Genomic DNA, 26,210 nt, shown 5'->3' with positions numbered 1-26,210 from the left:
GCCAAAGCACTAAGTAAAAGAGAAACAAACATCTTCTTACCCTAAGTGTGTTGCTGGTTTCCATAACTACTCCCAAAGTCCTTTCTTGAACATTGATCTTAGTTCTTTCTTGAACATTGATTTTCATTCCTTTATTATTATTATTATTTTTTAGAAATCAATCTAAGATAAGCTCCAAATTCCAAATTGGGAAAATAAAGCTAATGATGATCGGTTAGTAGTTTCTATTTTTATCCAGATACCATGCTCAGCTTTCCTCCATAGTGAACACAAATAACAACATCAGTTGTCTTCAATAACTCCAATATGTAGGAAGTAATTACCCTCATTGGGTACCTACGGGGCCTCATATTTCCAGCCCTGTTTAACTAATGAAGGAAAAACAAACAATAAATCTCCTCCCCCATTGGTAGGCACATAACCCTGGCTGAAAAGCAGTCCAGTTGCAAGATGAATTTCTTCATAGATGTGAAGCATAGCAGGACAGGTACTTAGTGATCCTTTGTGAGGACCTGGATGTTCTGAATCTGATCTTGTGGGTGGGGGTGGGGGGCAGCCTTGTTCACCATTTCCCATAGTACCTGATCTGCCCTTGAGATGTTCTTCCTTCTTCCTTGGCTTGGCATCTTTATTTTCTCAGTTCAGGTGAAATGGGCATTCTTTGGGTATGACACAGCACTGACAACCTGTTTCCTGCCTGTTGAAGTTTCAAAACTATGATTTTTTATAGTTAACTTTGATTTTTTTTCTCTTTTGGTTGTGAAGAAGGTTGATTTTTTTTTCCAGTTCACAGACTTTTTGTTTTAAATCTGAGAATATAGTTTCTTAGAAACTTCCCTAAGCCTCATGCTGTAGGCTGCCTAGCTAGTTTGAGGAGCTAACAATGTTCTTCATTCTCTGGTATGATTTTCAACTTGACACATGCTGTGGTCCCTCATTTCCTCATCTGGGTGACTTCTCCCAACTCCATGAAGACTCAACATCTCCATTTATTTGATTGCAATGTTGATTTAAGGACAACATCTTGAGTCATTTGATTGCAAAGAATTAAAAGACCTTTTGTGGAAATTTTCATTCCAAAGTCTTTGTCATTTTATTCATTTCAAGTTTTAGAGGGTGATTTTTGGAAGCTATTGGCATGTTCAAACTGTGAAACCTCAAATTTTGAGCTTACTTTAATCCTGGACTTCTCCTTAAGACTTGTTCATTCCTGTCTGTTCTACAATCTTCTTCACAATTACTCCCCCTCAGCAGTGTCTAGCAGCCAACAGACACTAGTGTTTCTCTTTTCAACTATTTCCCCTAGAGCTAGTTGCACTAGACACCTGGTCTCCCTTCTAGATTCCTGAAGCCAGTTCTTTTTATGAATCATTTGGTTACAGCAAAACAGGCTCTCTGGCCTTCTAGCTATCTACCACCCCAGTGCTAACTCAATTCCAAGTACTTACTTGGTTTTTTTTTGGGGGGGTGGGGTGGGGGGTACCCTGCTTTGAAAGGGATAATGTTAGGACTTAGAATAATATTCTAATTTCCCAGGGACTAAATTGTAGGTTCTCACCCCTCTTTTATCTAAAAATCCAAGGTAAACCAACCAAATACCCATGCCGATTGAAGCTTTGTTTTCAGTGTGTGGCTTCTAAGTTTGCTTTGTCTATCAATTTCCAGCTAGCAGAAATAAAGAGCAAAAAAATATCTATAAAGGAAAATTTGGTAGCTCCAGTAGAGCTGACTGTTTTTCCACATGTTGTTATTGTGACTGAATCTCATTACAAAAAAAAATGGCTGGGACAATAATCTGACTGTAAACTCAGGAAAAAGCAGAAACAGAGGCTGATAAACAGCATTAGTTGTTTCTAATACACTATCCTAAAGAAGAGAAAGGAGTTTGGTTCTCTGATGTGACAAGATGCCCCAAGGTAGATAGCCCAAGTTGATGGACCATCACTAGGATGACAATAAAGAGGCTCTATTTTCTCCTCTATCCAGGCCCCTTAGGAAAACTGTGAGCTCTCATGAGATTTCTAAAACCTAAGTTAAGTGACCATTATCACCAGCAAGGGAAGCAGAGAAACTGAATGCTTTAAATAGTCATATTGTCATTGTGATTAACATCAGTTCAATTAATAAGTATGAAAGTGAACGGACATGAGGAGATAATTATCAGTGTCTCTATGCAAGGCTAATGTGATTACATACTCCAGAAAGACACTCCTTACCTGGAATAGGCCTTTTTTTTTTTTTTTTTTTTTTTTTTTTTTTTTTTTTTCTTTCAGAAAGCAGCATATGAAACACTAAGAAATATTTGTTTGAAACAAGTCAGTGACCTGCCTCTTGCCTAGAACACAGCAAGCAATGGATGAATTTTTACTGAAGTGGCTAAATTAATAAGCAATGATCTGGTAAGCCTGTGTGAACAGAAGAATTCAAAGAAGAAGCCCCCACCACACTGACTAACACATATATGTAAAGATCAGGGTGTCTGCTGCCTGAGCTACATGGAGACATGCTGTTTTTGTGCACTGTGTAAAGTTTATCCTTGTATTGTTCAAATGCTTCCCTCATATCTTGTTTCAACCCATACATGGCTTTGTTATGCTTATTCTTAGAAGCTCCTGTCTCAAGTTTGTGTAAACACTGCTCCTCAGTCATCTCTGCCTGGCCAATAGAAGCCAATGAGCCAATACAGAGCTTTAGAGAGTGAAAAGGTGGGACTTCTGGTTCTAGAAGAGAACCAGAAAGAGAAAGAGTGAGAAAGGATGGGGAAAGGGAGAGGAAGAGGAGAAGGAAAGATGAGGAGGTGGAGGAAAACACCAGGAGAAGAGAGAGGAATTGAGAAAGGATGGCCAATAGTCTAGGAGGAAGCCTGACCATCGTGGAGTTTTAGAATAGAAGAATGATTGCTCAGTATTTGGCTCAGGACAATTTTAATAAATCTTAGTCTCCGGGATTATTGTGTTATTGGGGAATTAGCTGGTTAAGAAATAGAGCCACAAGATTAATTCACTGCTTACATTTATATTAAAGATAGTTCCTTTTACACATCATCGTTCCTCAGTATTCTTTATGAGGTACTTGCCCTCAAATATCCACTGTTTTATATTCCTAGAGGATGCCCATTAAAAGAGCTGATAAACTTGTGTTGGTTTGAGTAAGAATGGCCCCCACAGGCTCACAGATCTCAATGCTTCATCATCAGGGAGTGGAACTACTTAAGAGGGGTTAGGAAGTATGGCCTTCTTGGAGTAGGCGTGGCCTTGTTGGAGGAAGTGTGTTACTGGAGGTGGGCTTTGGGGTTCCAAAAGCTCAAGCCAGGCCCAATAAAAGTATTCTTTTCTTGCTGCCTGTGGATTCAGATGTATAACTCTCAGCTACTTCTCCAGCAACATGGATGTCTAGATGCCACTATGCTTCCTGTAATGATAATAGATTAAACCATTGAAACTATAAGCAAGCAACAATTACATGCTCTCTCTTATAAGAGTTGCCATGGTCATAGTGTCACTTCACAGTAATAGAACACTGACGAAGACAGAAGTTGGTAGCAGGATAGTGGGGTAGTGTTATGACAGAACTATGTTGTTTTGGGAGGATTGTGGAAAAGCCTTTGGGTGTTGAGAGCCCAGTCAGCTGTTCTTTAGGAGCTTGGAAGATGAGAATGTTGAGATCAGTGCAGAGAGTGGAGGCCTGGCTTATAAAGTATTAGAGGGAAGCAGACTTTATTTGGGCCTTTTGTGTGATGAATCTGTGGTGTCTGGTCAGTTGGAGCTGTGTGGCTGTGATTAACGAGAGACAAGAACCACAAAGATAAAACCTTTGCTTTACTGGGACAATGGATACTGGTCAACTGGGGACTACGAATCAGCTGTGATTAAGAAGAAACCAACATCATTCTGGGAAGTAGTTTCTCAGGGTCAGCACACAGATGATGTGTTCCAGAAGTAATCAAGGCTGTACCTTTTGCTAGCAGACTAACTCGGTAGTGTAAGAGTCATCCAGTTGGTACTGGTTTTAAAGGCATGAAGGGTTGCATGGAGAACAGCTGAGGCTTAGCACTGTGTGACAGGGCTGGAGTCTGTGAAGAGAGCTCAGGAGAGGCTATTGGTGAAAGTGGAGCCCAGCTACAGCAGGAGATGATCACCAAGAAAAGCAGCAGCCGTGCAGTGGAGTTGGCCCAAGTCTAGAAGAAAAGCTGTGTGTGCTACAGGAGTCAGAGTAGGAGAAGTGACCCAAGTCCATTGTTGGAGCCCAGAAAGTCACCATGGAATCCCAGGTAATTGGACATTGAGTTAAACTGTTAAAGTTAGTTTGTGATTTGTTCAGACTATGACCTGGTTCTTCCTTCTTAAAAAAAAAAAGTATTTAATTTTGATTTTTAAAATATACACAGCCGAAAGAGTAAACTTTAAAAAGGGAGTTTGGATTTTATTTCTTACATTTTGTAAAAAGTTTAGTCTTTATTTGATAATAAATATTTGTAATATAGCAACAACAAAATATCAAGAACTTATGATGGCATCAGAAACATAGTACTTCTAATAAAAATGCAAATTATAACTAATTAACTTTTCCATTGTTTTCTTTTTTTAAAATTTTATTTAATCCTTTTTTTGTTTTTACACTACAATTTTATCTCCTCCTGGTCCACCCTCTTGACTGTTCCACATTCTACATCTCTTCCCCCCATCTCCATGAGGATGCCCCTCACTCCTACCTCCCACCCCACCAGAACTCTCCATTCCCTGGGGACTCCAGTCTCTTGAGGGTTAGGTGCATCTTCTCTAACTGAACCCAGACCAGGCAGTCTGTATATGTGTTGGGGGCCTCATATCTGCTGGTATATGCTGCCTGGTTGGTGGTTCAGTGTCTGAGAGATTTCAGGGGTCAAGGTTAATTGAGACTGCTGGTCATCCTACAGGGTCACCCTCCTTTTTAGCTTCTTCCAGCTTTTCCCTAATTCAACCACAGGGCTCAGCAGCTTCTGTCCATTGATTGGGTGTAAATATCTGCATCTGACTCTTTCAGCTGCTTGTTGGGTCTTTCAGATGGCAGTCATGATAGGTCCCTTTTTGTGCGTACTCCATAGCCTCAGTAATAGTGTCAGGCCTCTGGGTCTCCCCTTTAGCTGAATCCCACTTTGGGCCTGTCACTGGACCTCCTTTTCCTCAGGCTCTTCTCTATTTTTGTCCCTGCAGTTCTTTCAGACAGGAATAATTATGGGTAAGAGTTTTTGACCATGGGATGGCAACCCCATTCCTCACTTTCTGCTGGAGCTGAGCTCTACAAGTTCCCACTCCCCACTGTAGGCATTTCATCTAAGGTTCTTCCCTTTGAGTCCGGAGAATGTCTCACCTCCCAGGTCTCTGGTACATTCTGGAGGGTCCCTCAACTTCCTACTTCCTGAGGTTGCTTGCTTCCATTCTTTCTGCTGGCCCTCAGGGCTTCAATCATTTCCCCCCCCACCCCCCCCACCCCCATCCAATACCTGATCATGTTGCCTTCTTCCTCTCCCTGTCCCCTTTCCTGCTCAGGTCCTTCCCTTTCTACCCCCTTCTGTAATTGTAATTGCTTTCTTCTCCCTCCCATGTGGGATTGAGGCATCCTCACTTGGGCCCTCCAGCTTGTTAACCTTTTTGAGTTCTGTGAACTGTATCTTGGGTAGTCTGTACTTTTTTTTTTTTTTTTTTTTTTTTTTTGTTGTTGTTGTTGTTGGCTAATATCCACTTATTAGTGAGTACATACCAGGCATGTCCTTTTGGGTCTGAGTTATCTCACTTAAGATGATATTTTCTAGTTCCATCCATTTGCCTGCAAAACTCAGGATGTCCTTGTTCTTAATAGCTGAGTAGTATTCCATTGTGTAAATGAACCACATTTTCTGTATCCATTCTTCTGTTGTGGGACATCCAAGTTGTTTCCAGCTTCTGGCTATCACAAACAAAAATAATATGGAACGCTTCACGAATTTGCATGTTATCCTTGTGCAGGGTTCATGCTAATCTTTTTTTTGTATTGTTCCAATTTTTAGTATATGCGCTGCCGAAGCAAGCATGGGAGTTTGAGTATTTAAAGAGGTTGGATATCTTAAATAGTCTGGCCGGGCGGTGGTGGCACATGCCTTTAATTCTAGCACTTGGGAGGCAGAGGCAGGCGGATTTCTGAGTTTGAGGCCAGCCTGGTCTACAGAGTGAGTTCCAGGACAGCCAGGACTACACAGAGAAACCCTGTCTCGATAAAACAAACAAACAAATAGTCTAAACTTTTAAAGTGTTCGTGTTTGTACAATCTGCAGGACTTTTAAAGTTATTGTGTTTTATATTGTCATATTAATGGTAACATGGCATCTTGGGGATAAGTGAGAAAGGAAAGGTTCTAATTTAAAAGTGATGTGTTTATATGACAAGTTGAGAAAAAGTTAGTTGGCTATGTTTATGTCAACTTGAGTCATCAGAGAGGAGGAAGCCTCAAGTGAGAAAATGTCTCGTTAAAATTAGGTGGTAGGCAAGCCTATGGGCCATTTTCTTAATTAATGATCTGTGGGGAGGGTCTGCCCCGGTGCATGGGTCCATCCCTGCACAGGTGGTTCTAGATTCTATTAACAGAACAGGTTGAGCAAGCCATGGAGAACAAGCCACTAAAGAGTACCCTATCCAAGACCTTGCACCAGCTCCTTCCATTAGATTTCTGCCCTGCTTGAGTTCTTACCCTCACTGCTTTTGATGAAGAGTTATTACTTGGAACTGTGAGTGAAATAAATCCCATACCTCCCCAAGTTGCTTCTGGTCATAGTGTTTCACCCCAGCAATGATAACCCTAACCAGGACACAAGTTATTAAATGCCCTCTTTTATAAGAGTTGCTGTGGTCACGGCATCTCTTTGCAGCAAGAGAACACTGACTAAGATAAAACTGAAAAGAAGAGCATAAAAGGTGGTCACCAGAGATTGGAAAAGAGTATGTCTAGTAAAGGCCTCCAGAATTTAGAAGGCAAGAGGTAGGTCTTTTAATTTTATTTTAAAATTTCTTTCCTTTTGTTGTGTTTCATTTTAGAGACCAGTAAAATGAAAACCTAAGTAATATTTCTTTGGTTGAAATAGATTGTGTAAATAATGATCATTAACCTGACTTGGAAAATTATTAAGTTAAAAATGGCAAACGCCATGACTACAGGCCTACCAGGTATGTGCTTTTTAATTTGCTTTGTCTGGTGGTTAGAACAAGGAGGGACAAACATGTGGGAGATAGTTGTCTATGCTACTGTCACAGAGGCTGCGGCTGTCAAGGGATGAGGCCAAAACTGCTTCACTGTTCTGCCTCATAAGCCACAAAAGACTTCCTGTGATGTCAGGCAGCCTGCAATAACACAAATGGTGGCCTGAAAAATTCACATGTCTGATATAAGCTGCCATTATCAGGCGATAATTATTCCTTCTTCTGAGAAGTCAGCTTGCCAATCACACTGACATGCTTTCAGTTTGTTTCAATGGTACACGTTTTCCTTTTGCATTTCTGCAGGAAAGAGTCTTTGACAGAGAAAGTTAAGTTACTTTCAGCACCAGTCAGTGCCTTGTGGGAAATGTCTGGCTGTCCCTTTGCAAAGCAGCTCTGCCTCTGAGACATCAGAGAATAAAAATATCTTGACAGCTCTGTCTTCCTTGTTGTGTCCCTGGTGTATGGGAATGGTGTGGTGCAGGCCCAGAAGCAGGCTGCGACCACAGGAGGCCAGAGCTGTATAGAATGTGCTCTTGGGAAGCCTTGTGTGGGAGATGATTCGAGCTAGATGCAGTAGCTAAGGAGACTGAGGCAAATTGTTCTAAGAATTTTATGACAAAAAATATTTTTCCTAAATTAAAAATTCTCATTGTGAAATTTCTTGTAAGAAAACAGGAAAACATTTTGACTTAGCTTGTCAGGAAACATACAAACTTATTTCAGGTTATTTCTTCTTGCAGACTTGTGTTTTAAAAAATATAACAGGAACAAAATTAAGACTGGTTCTCCATTTGCTGACTGGAGGAGTGGAAATGTTGTCTTGGGCAATGGTCTCCCTTGGCATGCTTGTTTCTTCTGAGTTCATGGCCCTAGCTCCACACCTGCTCCTGGGAACATCCTGAAGTAAGATTTTGCTCCCTCATGGGGACTGAGCTCTGTTACACTCTGCCTTTCTAAGGTTCCTTCATATTCAGAAGATAAAGATTTCTTTCTCTTTTTTTAATTCTGAAATTATGATTAGAATTGGCATGGCATTTTCCTTTTTGATTTTTTGCAGGGTATCAGATTTCCTTTTACTTTTGTCTTAGGACTCTGATATTTTGAAGAGATTAAAAGACAGATTATTGGTGATATACATTTACAATTCCCTAGGCTTTGGTTCACAAGTCTACATTGTCATATTTTGGCCTTTATCTTTTATTCTCTGTGTGTTTTGGTGTGTGTGTGTGCTCGTGTGTGTGCACGTGTGTGTGCACGCGCGTGCATGTACACTCAAAGTATGTGCGCAGAGTTGTGTGTGCATACGTGTATGTATGTGTGTGTTTGTGAATGTGCATAAGTGTGTATACTCCATACTTCATGTGTGAAAGTGCCTTGTTTGAGACAAAGTTTCTTGTTATTCAGTGTTATACATGCTAGAGTGTTGGTTCCAAACCTTCCAAGATTCTCTTGTCTCCTCCTCCCATTTTGCTTTAGCAGCGCCGGAGTTATAGACATAGGTTCCTGAGATAGAGCGTTGTATGAGTCCTGGGTTATGAACTCAGATTCCATACTTGTGTGGTAACTATATTACCCAGTGAGCTATCTTTCCCAGCAACCTGATATTTTAAACCTGTTATTTGACCTATATCTGCCCCATAGACATTTACCTGTATTTAAAAAAATACTACCACTATCCATACCACAGGCAACAGCCGACAACAGGAAGGGACAACCCTACCCTCTCACTACATTCTCTCAGTTAGCAAGAGTGACAGATTTTTACCTCTCCAATGCCTTCCAGTCCATTGATTTATTTTCACTAGTGTAGCTATATTCTTAGTTGAAGCCACTGTGAGCTGTAACCTGAAACACTGCAATAGTGTTCTTATTACTGATATACATGCATACTTTGAGCTTTTGGGGTATGCTTTGTACAGCCAGCGTGGTCTTCGATAATATAACTTGAATGTGTAATTGTTTTTCCTAAGATCTTCCAATGGCCTTTCATATAAACACATATTACAGGTTAAAGTCCTTAACATAATCTAACAGTTCTTCATGACCTTATTATTATTATTATTATTATTATTATTATTATTATTTATGGTTCAGTGGTTTGAGGATATTGCTCTTCCACGCTTCTGGGGCTTCTATCTTTCTATTCCATTTGTATGGATCTTTTCTTGCCCTCTCCTGTGCTAACCTGAGTCCTACATATGCTTTAGAATGCTACTAAAATATAAGAGATTCTTCCTTTACCCATCTAGCCTTTCTCCAGATCTCCATTTTATGAGCTTACAGCGTCACTCACATGTCCTTGCTCACAGTCCTCATCACACCTGTGATTCGCTAGTGTGCAGGCTAGACTCATGTCAACACGACAAAAACTATAGGTGTCTGAGAGGAGGAAACCTAGGTTGAAAAAAGGACTCCATATTTTCTTGATTAGTGATTTATGTGAGAGGGCTCAGCCCGTTGTGGGTAGGGTCACCCCTGGGCTTGTGTTCTTGGTTCTATAAGAAAGCGGGCTGAGAACGTCATGATGAACGAGACAGCACGTGAACAAGCCTGTAATCGACACCCTCCATATCCTGTACATCTCTTCCTGCCTCCAGTTTTCTGTGCTGGCTTCTTCCAGTGATTGTCTACAGTGCGGACTTTTTTTTTCTTTTCCCAATAAACCTTTTACTCCTCAACTTGCTTTTGATGGAGTTTGATCACAGCAATAGTAACTAAGATAGATAACATAGTTTTTTTTTTTTTTTTCATTTATATAATGTCAGTATCTGTTTAGTGAATATCAATTAGAAGAGTCCAGGGCTTCTCTGGATCTTCTTTATTTCTGGACCTTTCACATGGGCACACTGCTTGGAACACAATTTACCCACACAATCTCCACGGGAGAAAGAACCATTCAAGAGGAGTTCAATGCCATGAACAGCGGTCATCACCCAGTGACAATCAGAAATGATTTGTGGACGTAGACACTTTTTAAGAAATATTTTGGGAAGAGAATCTGACAGAAAAATCAGATTTTCAGTTAACAAGCTAACAAGAGTGGCAGCAATTGTAACCTTAACCTTAAAAAAAAAAAAAAAAAAAAAAAAAGGCTTGTGACTTGTGACTCACACAATGGTCACAGTGCTATGAGATTCTGAGTCTTCAGATTATAAAACTCTCTAGAATTTGTGCCTGTTTTTCTGCTAGGTGCCCTGCAACAATTGGGTACTTTGGATCAGTTAAAAACAAACAAACAAACAGACAAACCACCTTACTTGGATGCCTTTCTTTAACAACGAATTTTGTGTGTTGCATAAGCCTCAGCTGCCCTGGCCTGAGAGAAGGGACTGCCTTACCCCAGTTGATGTACTTAATTGGAACAATCCAGCAAATGAGTGTCAGTTTGGGGGCCTGCACAACGTTTCTGCTGAGCGGAGTTTGTTTACACTTTGCCAGTGTCATCATTTACAAACTTCAAAAAAACACATTGACAAATTCCCTAGCTGTTTTGGCAGCGTTTCCATCAATCACCCATCTAATAGCACCAACATTTCTCCTGGGCTATTATAGTCACTTCAATCGCTGCTGCTGCTGCAGCTTCAGGAGAAGATAAATCAGAAGGGCTCTTTCAGATGGTCTCAAGTACCCCACCATTTCTATTAACCAGCACTTCCTTTCTTGCTCTTCTCTCTCTGCCCTTCCTCCAACCTCCATAAACAATCCTTTCTGCTTTGTACTGCCTTAGATAAAGTAAGCTGGATCTATGGCTCTCCCTTTGAGCCCCCCCCCCGCAACGCCCCCTCCCCTCCGGTCCCGTTGCAACGTCATTGGGTAATGGGTCCATTTATTACTTTGGATTTTTGTGTGTCCTCTCTAGTTTCTCTATGCAGCCCTCTCAAATCAATAAGTGTATTGTGTTTCCGCCGACAACAGGTGCCTGGCTTCCCAGGCCCAACACACCCTCTGAGAGCAGCTCACATGTCTAATGACCACAGCAGGAAAACCTGAAACCGTTTTGCTTTTCAACCAGGTTCTTTGTGCTGCAGTGTCAGGCGGCAGCTGGATCTGTGAGTGGGAGGCCAGAGTGTCCCTGCTTTTCACTGTTACGGTTGCTTATTGCTTTCTATTGCTAAAGCTTGCTTTTCAGAGGGAAGAAATAGAAAAAAAAACAAAAAACAAAAAACAAAAAACAAAAAACAAAAAAACAAACAAACAAAAAACCCCAAAACCAGTCAGGACTTCCTCCATACTTGCTTCATCATCTTCTCATGCAAAGAGTGTTTCTCATTTTTCCTTACTAACTGGCCTTCCTAAGTAAGGCGATCTTACTTAAAGCCACAGACCCTATCCCTCTTCCAGCTTCTTCACCATTAAGAAGCATGGCATGTCTTCTTTTCCTTCACATGGAAGCCTGGGTAGCAAATAACAGGCAACTGCCAAACTTGGCAGCTCAGGTGAGGAGGGCTGGCTGAATCTCTGCTACCCAGCTGGAGTGCTTGCTGGCCTTGGTGCCAAATGGAGAGCAGACAAACTGGAGACTGAATTGCAAGTTACTGCCTGAGTGATGTTCCCTGCTCTGTCGCTGGGGGCCCCATTCATCCCTCATGAGCCACGGTTCTGGACAAAGCACCACCAGCAGCCTGTTTGCAAATCTTGGCTCTGTACCTGAGCAACCAATTAATCAGAATTTCAAGTGGGTCTTGGGAGCCTTTTTTTCTTTCGTGCGTAAGTCAGAGTGCTGATCCAGGGGTTGGGGGTGGGGTGTTGGTGTCCATGTAAACGATGCCATTAACTGGATACGTGAAGTCCTGGTCTGTGGTCATAGCGAGTTATCATTTGCCCTAAAAATCGATCCTTCTGTATGTCTGAGCTGCTTGAAGCTGTCTCCACTCTTAGCAGCAGGAATTTCAGTTGTTTGCTGTGTCTTGATGCTGAAATGACCAAAATATTGTCATTTTACATTAGAAAGGCTTTTTTTTTTTTTTTTTTTTTTTTTTTTTTTTCAGTTAAAAAAGCCTTGACTTCTACATCTCTCAAGGCACTCTTAACCACGGAAGACTTTTGCCTACACTCTGAATGATGGACTGAAAGCTGTTTTTTTGTTGTCTTACAGAATTATTTATTTGTGTAAGATGAAGCATTTATAGAGACAACTGGCTGATCAGAATTCATTGACCTCATAAGGAAGGAATATTTTTGAACTCTGCTTCAGCCTCAGTAATATGAGGAACACAAGGGATGAGAAACAATTGGCATTTGTCCCTTGTGTATGTTCATGATTTTATTTATATAAGATCTAAAATTGTGGGGATGAGTTTAAGTATTTACAGAATACTGTATTTTTTTTTTGTTGAAAAATAAATTTCATACAATGTTTTGATCATGTTTCCCCCAACCCAATTCTTCTCAGATTCCCTCCACTTTCCTACTTACTCCAAAATAAGTTCTTTTTTGGTCTTAAAAAACAAAACAACCAACCAAACAACAACAACAACCACAAGAAAAACAACAACAACAAGAAAAACAACAGCAACAACAAAACTCAACAAGCTGAATTACAATAAAAAGAAAAAAAACTAAGAAGTCCACAAAAACACAAACAAAAGATTCTCCCCTCAAACAAAAACAAACAAAACCAATCAACAAAAATCAAGCAAAAGATCAGTAAGACAGTAGGAAAGACAATGAGTAAGTAAGTAAATAAATAAATAAAACACTTGAAATAAAGACCACAAAAACACCAGAGTCCTTTCTGTTAGCCAGCTACTACTGGACTTGAGGCCTGCCTTGGAGTAAGGTTGATATACATACTGGCATTCCACTGGAGAAAACTGATTTTCAGTTTGCCAACAAGTATCATTTGCAGATAGTTTCTTGGTTAAGGGTGGGGCCCTGTATTTACTTCCACGCTCAGTGCTGGGACTCCATTTGGCTTGAAACTGTACAGCTTTTGTGTATGCTGTTGAAATTACCGTGAGTTCCTTTGTACATCAGTCCTGTTGTGTCTAGAAGAGTCATAAACCACTGTAGTGTGTAATTTTAAAAACATGCTTGCTGTTTCTCAAGAGTTCTGCCAATGACCATCCTGGCTGTACCCTTTCTCCTGCCCACCGTAGTTGCCATAGATGGAAAACACCAGACAGACTTAATATTTTAAAACTAGTCAGATAACTCTATGCTGGGCAGAGAATATCCTGCCCCATCCTCCTTGGTCTCTGCCCATGATGGAGGCTCCTGAGAACTATATATCTGCTGCTTTCTCCACTCCATCACCTGCTCTGCCTCCTCCCTCTCATCTGCCTCTCTTCCTCCTGGGACCATGAATTTTTCCCTTCACCCAGTGATTGGCTTCCACCTCATTTATTGACAAAATCAAGAACCAATTAGGGAATCAATACTTCCCCCCTACAAACCACCACTGGTTATTACAGTGTTTCTGCCTGCTCTTCTGAGTTGATCTTGTATCTTTATGGGAGGCATTTGATGAAAACATCTTATTAGTACTGAATATGTTAAAGCTTCTCATTCTCCATAAATTGTCTAGTTGTAGGTCTCTGTGTTCTCATCTACTGCAAGCAGTTTCTCTAATGTGTGTTGAGTGATGCTCTGATCAATGGGCATAGCGGTATGTCATCAGGACTCATTGTGTTGCTGTGTTCCTTTAGCTAGTTTCTGCTCCATGAGCACTTTAGCAGTGTCATGGAGTGGGCCTTAAAACCAAACAGGAAGCGGTTGTGCTATGATTGCATCAGTGTACTTTATAGGCAGGTCACTGTTGTAGGGCACAGGTTTTGTACATGGGTGAGATATATGATTATCTTTCTTTTTTGATAGTTTGCATACTCCCCTCTAGTCGCATGAGCGCTAGTTAGTGTGGGTGAGACTTGTAGTAAGATCCCACCTTGATCTCTCTGTGTTCAATAACATAAGTAAACACATCTTCAGCAGTAGGACCACATCATCATGCTCTAGAGACTAACCAATAGCTTTTGCAGTAACCCATATTTGTCAGTTTCTATGCAGTAACCCATATTTGTCAGTTTCTATGCAGTAACCCATATTTGTCAGTTTCCATGAGGCCTCTTTGGCCCAGAACTCAACAAGATGCAACCCATTTCTGGTTCTGGATGGTTTACTTGGTGGTATAATGTGTCTAGTTGTAACATTGTCTTCCCTATTATTTGGTGATGTCATTTAGATTCCTTACACACACACACACACACACACACACACACACGGAAGTTTTTTAAAATTTCTGGTTTTCTAATGGCCATTAGTTTGGCCCTCCCCATTTTCCCTCTTTATCACTTTCTCCCAAGACTTTCCCTACTTAATTTTCCTATTCTAGTTTCTTCATAACATTATATTCTATTTCTCCCTCCATGGGAGATCCTCTCCACTTTTCTGATTTGAACTAAGTACCTAACACCTAAGGTTATTCAGATTATAGCACACATATCAAAAACTTAAAAGCTCATGTGCATATATAAGAAAAAACACAGTATTTGTCTTTTAGGATCTGGGTTACCTTACGCAGAATTTTTTTTTTTCTGGTTTCACTCACTGGAAAATTTCACATTTTCATTTTTCTTAACAGCTGAATAAAAGTCTGGTATATAAATATAACACATTCCATTATCCATTCATAAGTTAGTAGACATATGCTGTTTCCAGTTTCTGGCTATTATGAAAAAAAAGCAGTGAACATGGATGAGTACATGTTACAGGGAACTCACTAGAGATGACACAGTTTACAATCAATTGAAGTCTTTATTCCAGGTAGCTACGATTGCACTCAGATATTTGGGAGAGAAGTACAGCCCTTAGTGTCTGGAGCATGGGATTTATGAAGGAAAAGTCATATCCTGAACCCTTGCTCAGGGGCTCTGTGCAAAGGCAAGTGGTTTTACAGAAGCTAAGATTAGCAGTTAGCTAGAGGGGGTTCTGCATAAGCAGGTAATTTAACAGAAACTAAGATAAGCTTGCTAGGGCATTTTGACCTCTAATTTTCCAAAGTATTCTTCATCAAGGAAATAAAATCCTAGTTATACAAAGAGGATTGTAACCTCTATGCTGTCTTGGGCTGTAACACAAGTATCTTTGTAGTAGGATATAGTAGGTATATCCCTAAGAGTAGTAAAGCTTGATCTTGGGGTAGATCTATTCCCAGCTGCCTGAAAAACTCCCATCTGGTTTCCATAGTAGCTATACAAGTTTACATTCCCACTAGCAGTGAAAAAGTATTCTCTTTTCGCGCATCTTTACCTACATGAGCTGTCATTTGTTTACTGATCCTGGCCTTTTTGACTGAAGTAAAATGAAATCTCACATTAGTTTTGATTTGCATTTTGCTGATGGCTAAGGATGTTTTTACATTTCTTGAAGTGTTTTTCAGCCAGCTGTGATTCATTTTTTGAGAACTCCATTTAGATCTGTACTCCATTTTAAATTGGGTCATTTGTTGTCTTAATGTACGGCTTTTTGTTCTTTATATATTTTAGATACAAACCTTCTACTGGATGTATAATTTCTAAAACTTTTTTCCCATTCTGTAGCTGCTGTTTTGCCCAAATGGCAGTGGTCTTTGTTGTAAAGAAACCTTTCAGCTTCATGAAGTCCCACTGATTAACTGTTGGTCTTCAGTGCCTGTGCTATTGGTGTCCTGTTCAGAAAGCCCTTTTCTGTGCCAAGGAGTTCAAACCTTTTCTCCCTTTCTCTTTTATCACACTCAGAGTACCCTCTCTCATGTTGTGGTGCTTGATCCATTTGTGGTTGAGTTTTGCAAAATGGGAAGATATGAATCTGTTTGGATTCTTCTACATATAGGCATCTAGTTTGACCAACACCTTTTATTGAAGATGCTGCCTTTTCTCCAGTGTGTATTGTTGATGACTTTGTAAAAAATTAGCTGTCCATTAGTATGGGGACTTGTGTCCATATCTTCAATTAAGTTTCATTGATCAACATGTCTGTCTTTATGCCAATACCATGCTGTTTTTATTACTATAGCTCTGTAATACAGCTTGAGATATGGGAGGTTGATGTCTCCATTAGTTTTATTACTCAGGATGGTTTTAGCTATCCTGTCATTTTTTTACTATTGGGGTGTGTGTGTGTGTGTGTGTGTGTGTGTATCCATCTTTGTCCATATAAAACCAAAGGTTTTTTCAATTGTATGAATAATTATGATGCAATTTTGGTGGAGATTGAATTGAATCTGTAGATTGCTTTTGGTAGTATAGCCATTTTTACAATATCAATCCTGCTGATCCATGAGCATGGGGAATCTTATTTTTCTGTCTTTTTCAGTGTTCTAGTGTTCTTATCATACAACACTTTTACCTGCTTGATTAGAATTATCCCCAAAAATTTTTTTGAGGCTATCATGAAAGTCATCATTGATTCCATGTTTTCTTTCTCAGTCCGATTGTCATTTGTATATAGGAAGGATACTGATTTTATATCCTGCTACTTTGTGAAAATTGTTTACCAGTTACAGAAGTTTCCTGGTGAATTTTTAGGGCCTTTTACAGATAAAATTATGTCATCTGTAAGTAAAAATACTTTGATTTCTTCTTTGTCCACTTGTGTCCTCTTGATCTCCTTCCATTTTCTTACTGCTTTATCTAAGACACAAAATACTGTGAGTAGTTAAATAGATATGGTGAGTGTGGACATCTTTGACTTGCTGCTGATTTTAGTAGAAATGCTTTAAATTTATCTCAATTTATGTTTATGTTAGCTGTGGGACTGCAATAAATTGCATTTATTTTGTTGAGATGTGTCCCTTGTATACCAAGTCTTTTCAGGATCCTTAGCATGAAAGGATGTTGGATTTTGTGAAGTTATTTTTTGTACCTAATGAAGTGATCATGTGGATTTTGTCTTTCAGTCTTTTGTATGTGGTAAATTATTGATTTATGTATATTGAATCATCCCAGCATCTCTGAAATGAAGGTGACTTGATCATGGTGGATAATCTTTTACATGTATTCTTAGATGCATGATATTATGTCAATTTTATTACATTTGTTGAGACTTGCTTTTTGTACTAGAATATGGCAAATTTTGGAGAAAGTTTCATGAGCTGCTAAGAAGAAATTGCACTCTTTAGTGCTTGGTTGGAATGTTCTATAGATGCATGCTATGTCCATTTGATTTATGAAGTCATTTAGCTGTAGCATTTCTCTGTTTAGTTTTTGTTTGGGCAACCGATCTATTGTTGAGAATAGGGTATTGGGTTACCCAGTATTACTGTCAAAGTCAATATGTGATTTTAGCTATAGTAGTATTCCTGTCATGAATGTGTGTGTCCTTGTCTTTCGTGCATAAATATTTAGAATTGCAATATCTTCTTAGTAGATTTTTTTCCTTTAGTATGTTCTTACGTGTCTCCTCTGATTAGTTTTGTTTTGAAGTCTCTTTTGTCAAATACTAAAATGGACATACCTACTTGCTTCTTGAGTTTATTTGTTTAGAATATATTTTCAAATCATTTTACCTTGAGGTGATGTCTATTCTTGATGGTAATGTGTGTTTCTTGTATGGAGCAGAAGGATGAATCCCCCTCTTTTTTTTCTTAACTTAATCTGTTAATCTGTATTTCTTTAATGGGAAGAAGAGATCACTTACATTGAAAGTCATCAATGAGCCATATACACTGACTCTTGTTATTTTGTTGTTTTAGTATGGATTCCTCTACTTTTGATTTACTGTTCTGAGATTATTCCTTGTGTCTTTTTGGATGTGGATAAGAACTTGAGATTAAAGTTTTCCTTTTATTGCCTTCTGTAGTGCTGTATTGGCAGATGGGATTTGCTTAAATTTGTTTTTATTGTGGAATATTTTTCTTTCTCCATCAATTTTGATTGACTGTTTTGCTGGATGTAGTCATCTGCAATCATATTAGTGGTCTATGAGAGTTTGTAGAACATCTGTCCAGGCCCTTCTGGCTTTCAGAGTCTTCATTGATAAACTAGATGCTGTTTTAATGGACCTGCCTTTATATGTGACTTGGACTTTCCCCCTTGCAGCTTTTAATATCTTTCTTTGTTCTGTACATTTAGTGTTTTGATTAGTATGTGAGATATTTGTTTTTCTTGTCCTGTCTCTTTTATGTTCTGTGTGCTTCTTTTACCTTGACAGACACCTCTTTTAGATTGGGAAAAAATTTCTTCCATGATTTTGTTAAAATTTTTTCTGTGCCTTTGATTTGAATTTCTTTGCACTCCTCTATGCTTATAATTCATAAGTTTAGGCTTCTCATAGTATCCAAGATTTTCTAAATATTTTATGCTTGGATTTTTTGTTTAACATTTTTTTTAACTGAACTATCCATTTTTTCTTACTTGTCTTTTAAGACATGAAATTCTTCAATACCTTGTGACCTATTAGTGAGGCTTTTGTATGACATCTTAAGTTGTTTATTTCTGGTTTTATTTCAGTATTGATTTTCTTTGATGTTTCTATTTCTATTTTCTTGTTTTAAGCCAGTGGTTCTCAACATTCCTAATGTTTCAACTCTTTAATACAGTTTCTCATGTTGTAGTGACTCCTAAGTATAAAACTATTTTCATTGCTATTTCATAACTGTAATTTTGCTACTGTTATGAATCATAATGTAAATATCTGATTACAGAATATCTTATTTGTGACTCCCGTGGAAGGTTCTCAAAGGGGTCATGACCCACAGCTTGAGAACCATTGTCTTAAACCAATTTTCTTATTTCCTTTGACTGTCTTTTTATGGTCTTCATTAAGGTATTTTCCATACCTTCTTTAAGTCATTGAATATATTAACAATTACTATTTAGAGGTCCTTGTTTTGTGTCCCAGCTAAATTGCTTTTATTGGGCCTATTGCAGTACAGTTACTGGATTCTAAAGGAGGCATACTATCCTGGCTGTTCTTGTTGGTGGTTTTGTGCTTAGTTAAACCCATCTGGAGTTACCATGTTTGAAATGTCTATTTGTGTAGATATCTTGTTTTTTTCTTCTTAGATGTGTCTTGCATTCTTTGGTGGCTGTTGCCCTCTTTGGATTCTAAAAAATGTGGTGGTTTTGAGGTTCCCGGTAGAGAATCTTTCTGTAGGTCAGTGGATGGATGACACAGAGAAATGGGGTTGGGCCAGAATGGTAGGCTAAGCCAAGATGTAGAACACAGTAGCTAATGAGATCCTTGGTCTGCACCAAGATACAGTGTCCCCAGGGAATGCAGGTAGGGTAGGAAGAGAGACTCTGGCTGTCAGGCTGGAATAGGATGAAGAATAAGTCTGAGAGAAAGGAATGAAAGCTACACTTGACTGTTTTGAGTAGATATTTTAAAAGGTACAGTTTTGTTCAGACTTAAATGTTGCATATGTTTCGTTTGAAAGATACAGTTTTGTGGCCTTCAAATATTTTCTTAAATTTAGTAAGAGATGAATATTTTTCTTAGCAATTAACCTTCTACTATTGTTATAAAACCCTAAAACAAATAAAAGATATAATCAAAGTAAAACAATGAATTCAATAGAATGTAAATTGGCAGCATTATTTTAAAATGAAAGAAAATGGAGAAAGAAGTTGACAAAACTCAATGGGCCACTTAGAGTGGAGATATAGTGATAATCCTCATGCTAGTTTTGTAGAGTGCAATATGCATTTCAGAGTAGTAGATAAACATTTTCTCTTGAAAAAATTTGAAAGAGTAATTTTCAATGACATAATTTATTTTATATTTACAACCAAACGGTAGCCATCCAACCAACCAACCAACCAACCAACCAACCAACTAACCAACCAAAGAAACAACCAAACCAAACCAAACCAAACCAAACCAAACCAAGAAGAAAACAGACTAAATAAAGTTTATTGTAAATATACCCAGCAAACATCACGAGGTACAGTTCAACAATGTGTGCTGTGCTGGTGCTGATGTGATAAGCAGTGTAGTCTCTTCCCTATTATAATGTTGTTTGATGTTGGTGTGAATATATCATATAGTTCATCAGTTTGAAAATTTTGCTCTTTGGGTTTATGATAATGAGGTTCAGTTTGGCCTCAAGACCTAATTTTTAAATCCTGAGCAAATGGTGATTAGGAAGCAGTGTTACTAATTTTTCAAATGATTCAGAATATGTCTTTGTCAATTTCTAGATCATTGCTAAGTACAAACAAAGAATTCAAAATTTTCTTTAAGTAATTTTATAATTCAGGAACTATGCCTCTTAACTAGCATTGGACATATACATCGTTAAGAGCAAACATATCTGAGAATATTCTAGTCTTTACTCCTTGACTAGCCTGCTGCTAAAATCCACTTAGCTGTTCTTGTTACTCTCTTAGACATTATTATATTTTATGAGACAAGACCAGTCAAAAATCACAGAAGCTGCTTTTGTGCTATTTATGATATGCCTACTGTGTGCTAGGCATGTGACAAAAGGTGGAAGGGCAAAGGAAGAAGAATAAAAATATACTACAAAGTGTGCTGATTCCACCGCAAACCCCCATACGTTGAATTTTGGAGATTGTGGAAATTTTAGTAGTTTGATTTTAAAGTTGGCTAAAATTTAACTTTGTCCTACATGAAATTAATTTAAGAATTTAGACTTTTTCTTTTCTTTACATGGATATGACACTTTTGATGTCAGTAACAGTAGATAATAGATTTCCTTTGAAAGAATTTGAAAAGTCATTTTTCCCAAGTGATGTGTTTTTTATATTTAAAAACAAAATGAAGGTCCACACAAGTAACTCACAAACAAACAAACAAACAAACAAACAAAAGATTAAGTAAAATTTACAGTGCATCTGTATGTGCAATTGATGTGTCTCTCTTACTGTGTCATAAACTGTAAGGAGAATATACAAATTTTCTGGGGACGGGGGCTGAAAGCTCCAAGTATAACTCTATGAGGTTTAGAGAGACAAAATGGAGAATATGAGAGAATAGGGAAATCAATTCTGTCAAAATAAATACTTTCATTTGAGCCAAAAGAGAAAAGGGAGATTGGGATGTTGGGGAAAGGAGGTGTGTGTGGGACTGTCTCAATTCTACCTGACCAATACAGTGAGGAAAATTAATTTAATGGTTGGAGAAGAGGTTGACAAAAAGATGATAGAGGGGATGGGAAGAACAGGGAAACATAAAGGTCCAACCAGGAAAAAGATGACCCAAAGAGTAGAATGGAGTCCAGGACCAGTGTAAGAATGGTTGCTTCTCTCTTCAGCCATAATATGGTATGCTCCAGCCTGGCAGCTGTCTTCTTACTTTCCACCTATGGCCCAGTCTTTCTGCTTTGGCTCCTTCTACTCAGCCTCCATGTTTACTCTGTCACTTCCTTTCGCTCTCCATTCATTAGGAGCTGGATTACTCCAAGATCCCCAGGTCAGAGTTCTTTTTGGCCCCTCAAAGATAGAAATGACTCACATAGTTTTTGATGAAATATAAGAACTTATAGGCATTCAGGAGACTGGGGAACATAACCCCACCAGAATACAAGGCAGGGAGGTCCAAGGTATGTGGAACTGGCTGAAGAGTTTGGATGGTTTCCTATGGTTTGGATGCCTTCAGGGAGTTCTGAATTCTCTAGCACAGAATCTGCTGTCCTTTGTCAGCAGATTTGAATGCTTGTTTCTTGCCCCAGTTTTCATGCTTCAATTTAATCTGTTCCTGGTGTATCATGTAAGTTAACTGGTCAAAGAGCAAGGATGGACAGATGGAAGATTGTACTATAATGGCTGACCAACACTCATAGGCTAGGAGAATTGTGTATAGACAGGTAGGGAACTAAATTCAGTGCAGATATTGTTCAGGCTGGTGACAAAGAGAGTTCTGGAGAATGGGTAGGAGATATATCAGGGATGCTGTTAATTTGTGTGTTGGTCCTGGGAGTTATTACCAATGTGGTACTGGTTGCCTGATTTCTGACCCAGCTGGTCCACACTGTAATATTTATGGTGACTCCATCAGTCTATAAATGGATTCTGGGTAGGCAGGTGACACTTTTCTTACTGTTCTGCTGAGCTGGTGGGATTATGTTTAGTACATAGATATATCCCTGCTGGATGGCCTTCTTGCACGGACTGGATGTCAGGGAGCAGCATTAGTTGCTGAAAAGGCAACTGGGTAAGTTATCGCAAGACACTTCCTATTAAGACTTGGTAAGAAAACACTGAAATGTTCTGAACAACTAGACCTTGAATAGGGACTCCCATGATGCTCTTCTAGTTGCTGAGTAGGCCCTTGTTCTAAAGCCAATGCCTCCACAAGCATGTCTTGGTAAGCTGTCTACTGCTGCTTAGATGAGCTGTAAACTATGCTACTGAGATGAATGAGGCAACTGTTGAACATGCTGAGAGGCCACTGGGTGAGAGAAGGGTCAAATCGATGGTTGGAGTTAGGATACTGTTCAGGGAGATAGTAAGAAACCTGGCTCTTTTGAGGGGGCTAACATAGACATGGAGTGGCAGAACTTACTGATTAAATAGTGTATGATGATTAAGTAGTGTATGATTAAGTATTAGTGTTTTGTTGCTGCTGCTATTGCTTCTGGACACTATGAAGGAGAAGGTCCTAGATAGGTGAAAATGGAGATTTCAATGAAGCTGTGTGTATGTGTGTGTGTGTGTGTGTGTGTGTGTGTGTGTGTGTGTGTGTGTGTGGCGGCGGGGGGCGGGGGGAGGTGGTGGTTCTGATATTAAGGTCCTGTTCACCAGTTGGTTCTTGATCTGGCAGTAAAGAAAGCCATGGGCCAATTGCTGGGAGGAAGGTACAGGTGGGAATTCTGGGTCCCTGGAGGAATAGGAGATGCAAGGGAGAAGAAAGGAGTTCTTTGGAGAGAGAAGAATTGAAAGCCATGTGAGATCTTAAAATGGAGTGGCCACACAGGCTGCTCCTATAGGCAGATGGTCAGGGGAGTTTAGCAACTGAAGTTTAGGGCAGGGAGGAGAGATAGAGATAAGAAATTGATAAGTGCATGCTTTTCCAGGCAGGGGATAATAGCATCCAGCAATTGGACCAGAAGGCAATTTGAAATTGAACAACTGTGTGTCTGTGTCTTTTAACGGCAGATTCAAGGGTAGATGGGAGGGGGCTAATAGCATGGTCACCTCCTAGAGTTAAAAGTGGGTAGAACTAAAACTACATGCTACAACTGCTGGCTTTGGTGACAAGGAGTCAAATGCTTTGGACAGCCACCTGAATCTTTGGTGTTCCAAGGTAGTGGTTCCAGGGGTCTGTGCTACTCTTATGGCTGCTTGAAGAGTTGCTCACTACTTGACAGTTTCCTCTAATGTCATTTAGATGTCTGTTCTGTCTAGTTTGCTTCTCATGGCATCATCTTTCTTGAAAATTAATCTATTGAAATGTTCATCTTTCATATGTTCTGAAAATCTGTTCATAGATTCTAATGTTGCTGGCTTGGTTGATGATGACAGTGTTTCCAGTTTGACCCAGATGATTGTGGTCCATCTCAAATTTGGTAACTATAGGTGTAATAGCATTGTTGTCATCAATACATTTCAGAATCCACTGTTCTAATTTTAGCAGCACCATTTGGTCCCTTGGGTTCATTTCAGTGTATTTATAAAAAATCCACATGAATCTATTCCAATGGAGTTTCCATATCCATGGCTTGAGTCTCTGGATAGCATCTTCTATGGGACTTTTAAATTTTTTGCCTTTATCCTTGTCTTTCTTTTCAGAGACATCTTTTGTGGGCTTTTCCCCCCTCTTAGTCAGAACAGCTGACATTCAGTTGAATTTTATTCTGAGTGTCTAGTGACCCATAAGCAAATAATTGTGGACTACTCCTCACATACTGCCTGATTGACCCAACTTTAGCTTGAAATTAGACTTGGCTCTTTTCTTGTTGTGACTTTGGTTTGATATCCGTTTATGTGTCTCCTGATGCAAACTAGCATCTTCACACTCTTTCTCAAGTTCTTCCTTACTTAAAGTCTTTGATATAAACTTGCTTTTGATTACAGACTCTTCAAGTATTTTTCTGTTTCTTTTGCTATTTTCAGGGTCTCCTGAATAGTGTTTCTGTTAGACATGCTCTTCAGTAGAATACAATAGCCCCTATAGATTCCTGAATGACACTTTTGGCAAAATACCAAAGTTAACATGTAGAAGGGGATAAGTTTTCTATATATCAGTAATGAACCTGCCAAGAAATAAATTAGGAAAGAAATTACATTCTCAATAGCTCCACAAAAATACCTAAGAATAAACCTAAATAATGAGATGAAGAACCTCTGCAATAAAAACTTTAAGATACTGGAGAAAGAAATCAAACAGTATTCTAGAAAATAGAAAGACTTTTTAATGCCTATGAATTGACACAATTAATATTGTCAAAAACTTTAATTCCTAAAGTAATCTGTAAGTTCAACATAAACTTCATCAATTATGTTCTTCAAACAATGAGAAAAATATAATTAAATCCCATGGAAGCTAAACAACAAAACCAAAACTTTCAAATAGCCAAAGTAATTCTAAACAGAAAAGACAATGCTTAGCGCATCAAAATACTCAACCTGAAGCTGTACTACAGAGGCATAGTAACTAAACAGCATGGCACTGATGCAAAGACATAGATAAGTGGGATATATTAGAATACAGACATAAACCCACACAATTTCAGCCACCTTACTTTATGATGAGAATACCCAAAATAGACATTAAAGAAAAGAGTCTTGTTAACAAATGAAGCTGCAAAAACTGCTTGTTCTTATTTCTCACCCTGCACAAAAGTTAACTCCAAATAGATGATGGATTTTAATATAAGACCCAAATAGAAAAAATCTTCAAGATATAGATTTATATTACAATGGTATTCTGAATAAAATTCTAATTGGGAAATAATGCCAACACTTGTTAAATAGGACACCATGAGATTAAAAAAGCTTCCACACAATAAATGAAACATTGGGGAAAGTGTCTATAGAATGGGAAAAAATCTTTGCTAGCTATACATGAAACTGTTGGTTTGTATCTAGAATTTATAAAAATCTCAAAACAACATGACAAGAAATTGAATAATCAAGTCAGTAAATGGGCTAATGAAACAAACAGTTCCCAAAAGATGAAATACAAATTGCCAACAAAAATATGAACAAAATTTAGTGACATTTGCCATCAGACAAATTAATACTTAAACTACAAAGATATTCCATCACACCCAAAGCAGAATGGCAGTCATTAGCAAAACAAATAACAACCGATTTTGGCAAGGATGAGAAGGAAGGGAACCATTATGTAATGCTGGTGGGAATAGGAAAAGTCAGTCATTAATGCAATTAGTGTGATACTCCCCCAAACAACAGATGTACCATATGACCTATCTGTACCACTTCTGGGGGTTACTTGAAAACTTTAAGTCAACATATCACAGAGTAACTTACATATCAGTATATATGCAGCACTACTCACAAATTATGGAATCAAACTATGTATCCATTAGCAGAGATATGAATAGGAAAAATGTGAGATATGTATGAATTTGTTTTTAAGCCATAAAAATGAAGCCATGTTGTCGTCAGGAAATGAGTGCAACTGGAGATAGTCATACTGAGTGAGTTAGTTAATTTTAGAATGGCAAATACCTCAATTGTTTAAATCATTTGTTGTTCCTTGATTGAATACCATAAAATTATGTATGTATATATATATATATATATATATATATATATATATATACATATGTATGCATGTACACGTGTATGTATGTATGACATGCAAGTAGAAGTGAAATTGTCTAAAGAAACTAGTGGGATGGAGAGAAAGAGGAGAAGGGAAAGAATAACGAGGCATGAGTGAAGAATATACTCCTATTAATATATATATATATACATATATATATGTATATATTTTTTATGAAAATATCCTTATTTATCTCAAGTCCTATGTATAATTAGTATATACCAATGAAAGGGAAAACTCATTTTTATGAGTGTGACAGCTTGACATGGTTGAGCTATCTTGATTCATAACCACCATAACTGTCCCACAGTTATCCTCATCAGATTTGTC

At 38.6% G+C, this 26,210-nt stretch overlaps 1 long non-coding RNA gene, 1 other non-coding gene and 1 pseudogene across 4 annotated transcripts in view; 1 reads left to right on the top strand and 2 right to left on the bottom strand.

Moving 5' to 3' along the window:
• LOC117702829 (uncharacterized) overlaps positions 1–26,210 on the top strand; it is a 222,465-nt gene that overhangs the window by 4,806 nt on the left and 191,449 nt on the right. For 2 of the 3 annotated variants that reach the window (XR_013108583.1, XR_013108581.1), the window contains exons 1-3: positions 2,283–4,270; positions 7,047–7,175; positions 7,949–8,111. The exons of the other annotated variant lie outside the window; for it this stretch is intronic. This is a non-coding gene — a long non-coding RNA (uncharacterized LOC117702829). Of the gene's footprint in view, positions 1–2,282; positions 4,271–7,046; positions 7,176–7,948; positions 8,112–26,210 lie in introns of those variants that run through there. 3 annotated transcript variants of the gene reach the window in all.
• LOC117704881 (U6 spliceosomal RNA) lies at positions 5,940–6,047 on the bottom strand. Its single transcript, XR_004606389.1, has one exon. It is a non-coding gene; the product is annotated as a U6 spliceosomal RNA (small nuclear RNA).
• Positions 23,323–24,232, bottom strand: LOC117702925 (R3H domain-containing protein 2 pseudogene; annotated as a pseudogene).

Source organism: Arvicanthis niloticus, chromosome 2 (genome assembly GCF_011762505.2).
Source record: "Arvicanthis niloticus isolate mArvNil1 chromosome 2, mArvNil1.pat.X, whole genome shotgun sequence".
Taxonomy (NCBI): domain Eukaryota; kingdom Metazoa; phylum Chordata; class Mammalia; order Rodentia; family Muridae; genus Arvicanthis; species Arvicanthis niloticus.
Note: the sequence above shows the minus strand (reverse complement) of the source record. Positions and strands in the feature narration are given on the sequence as shown.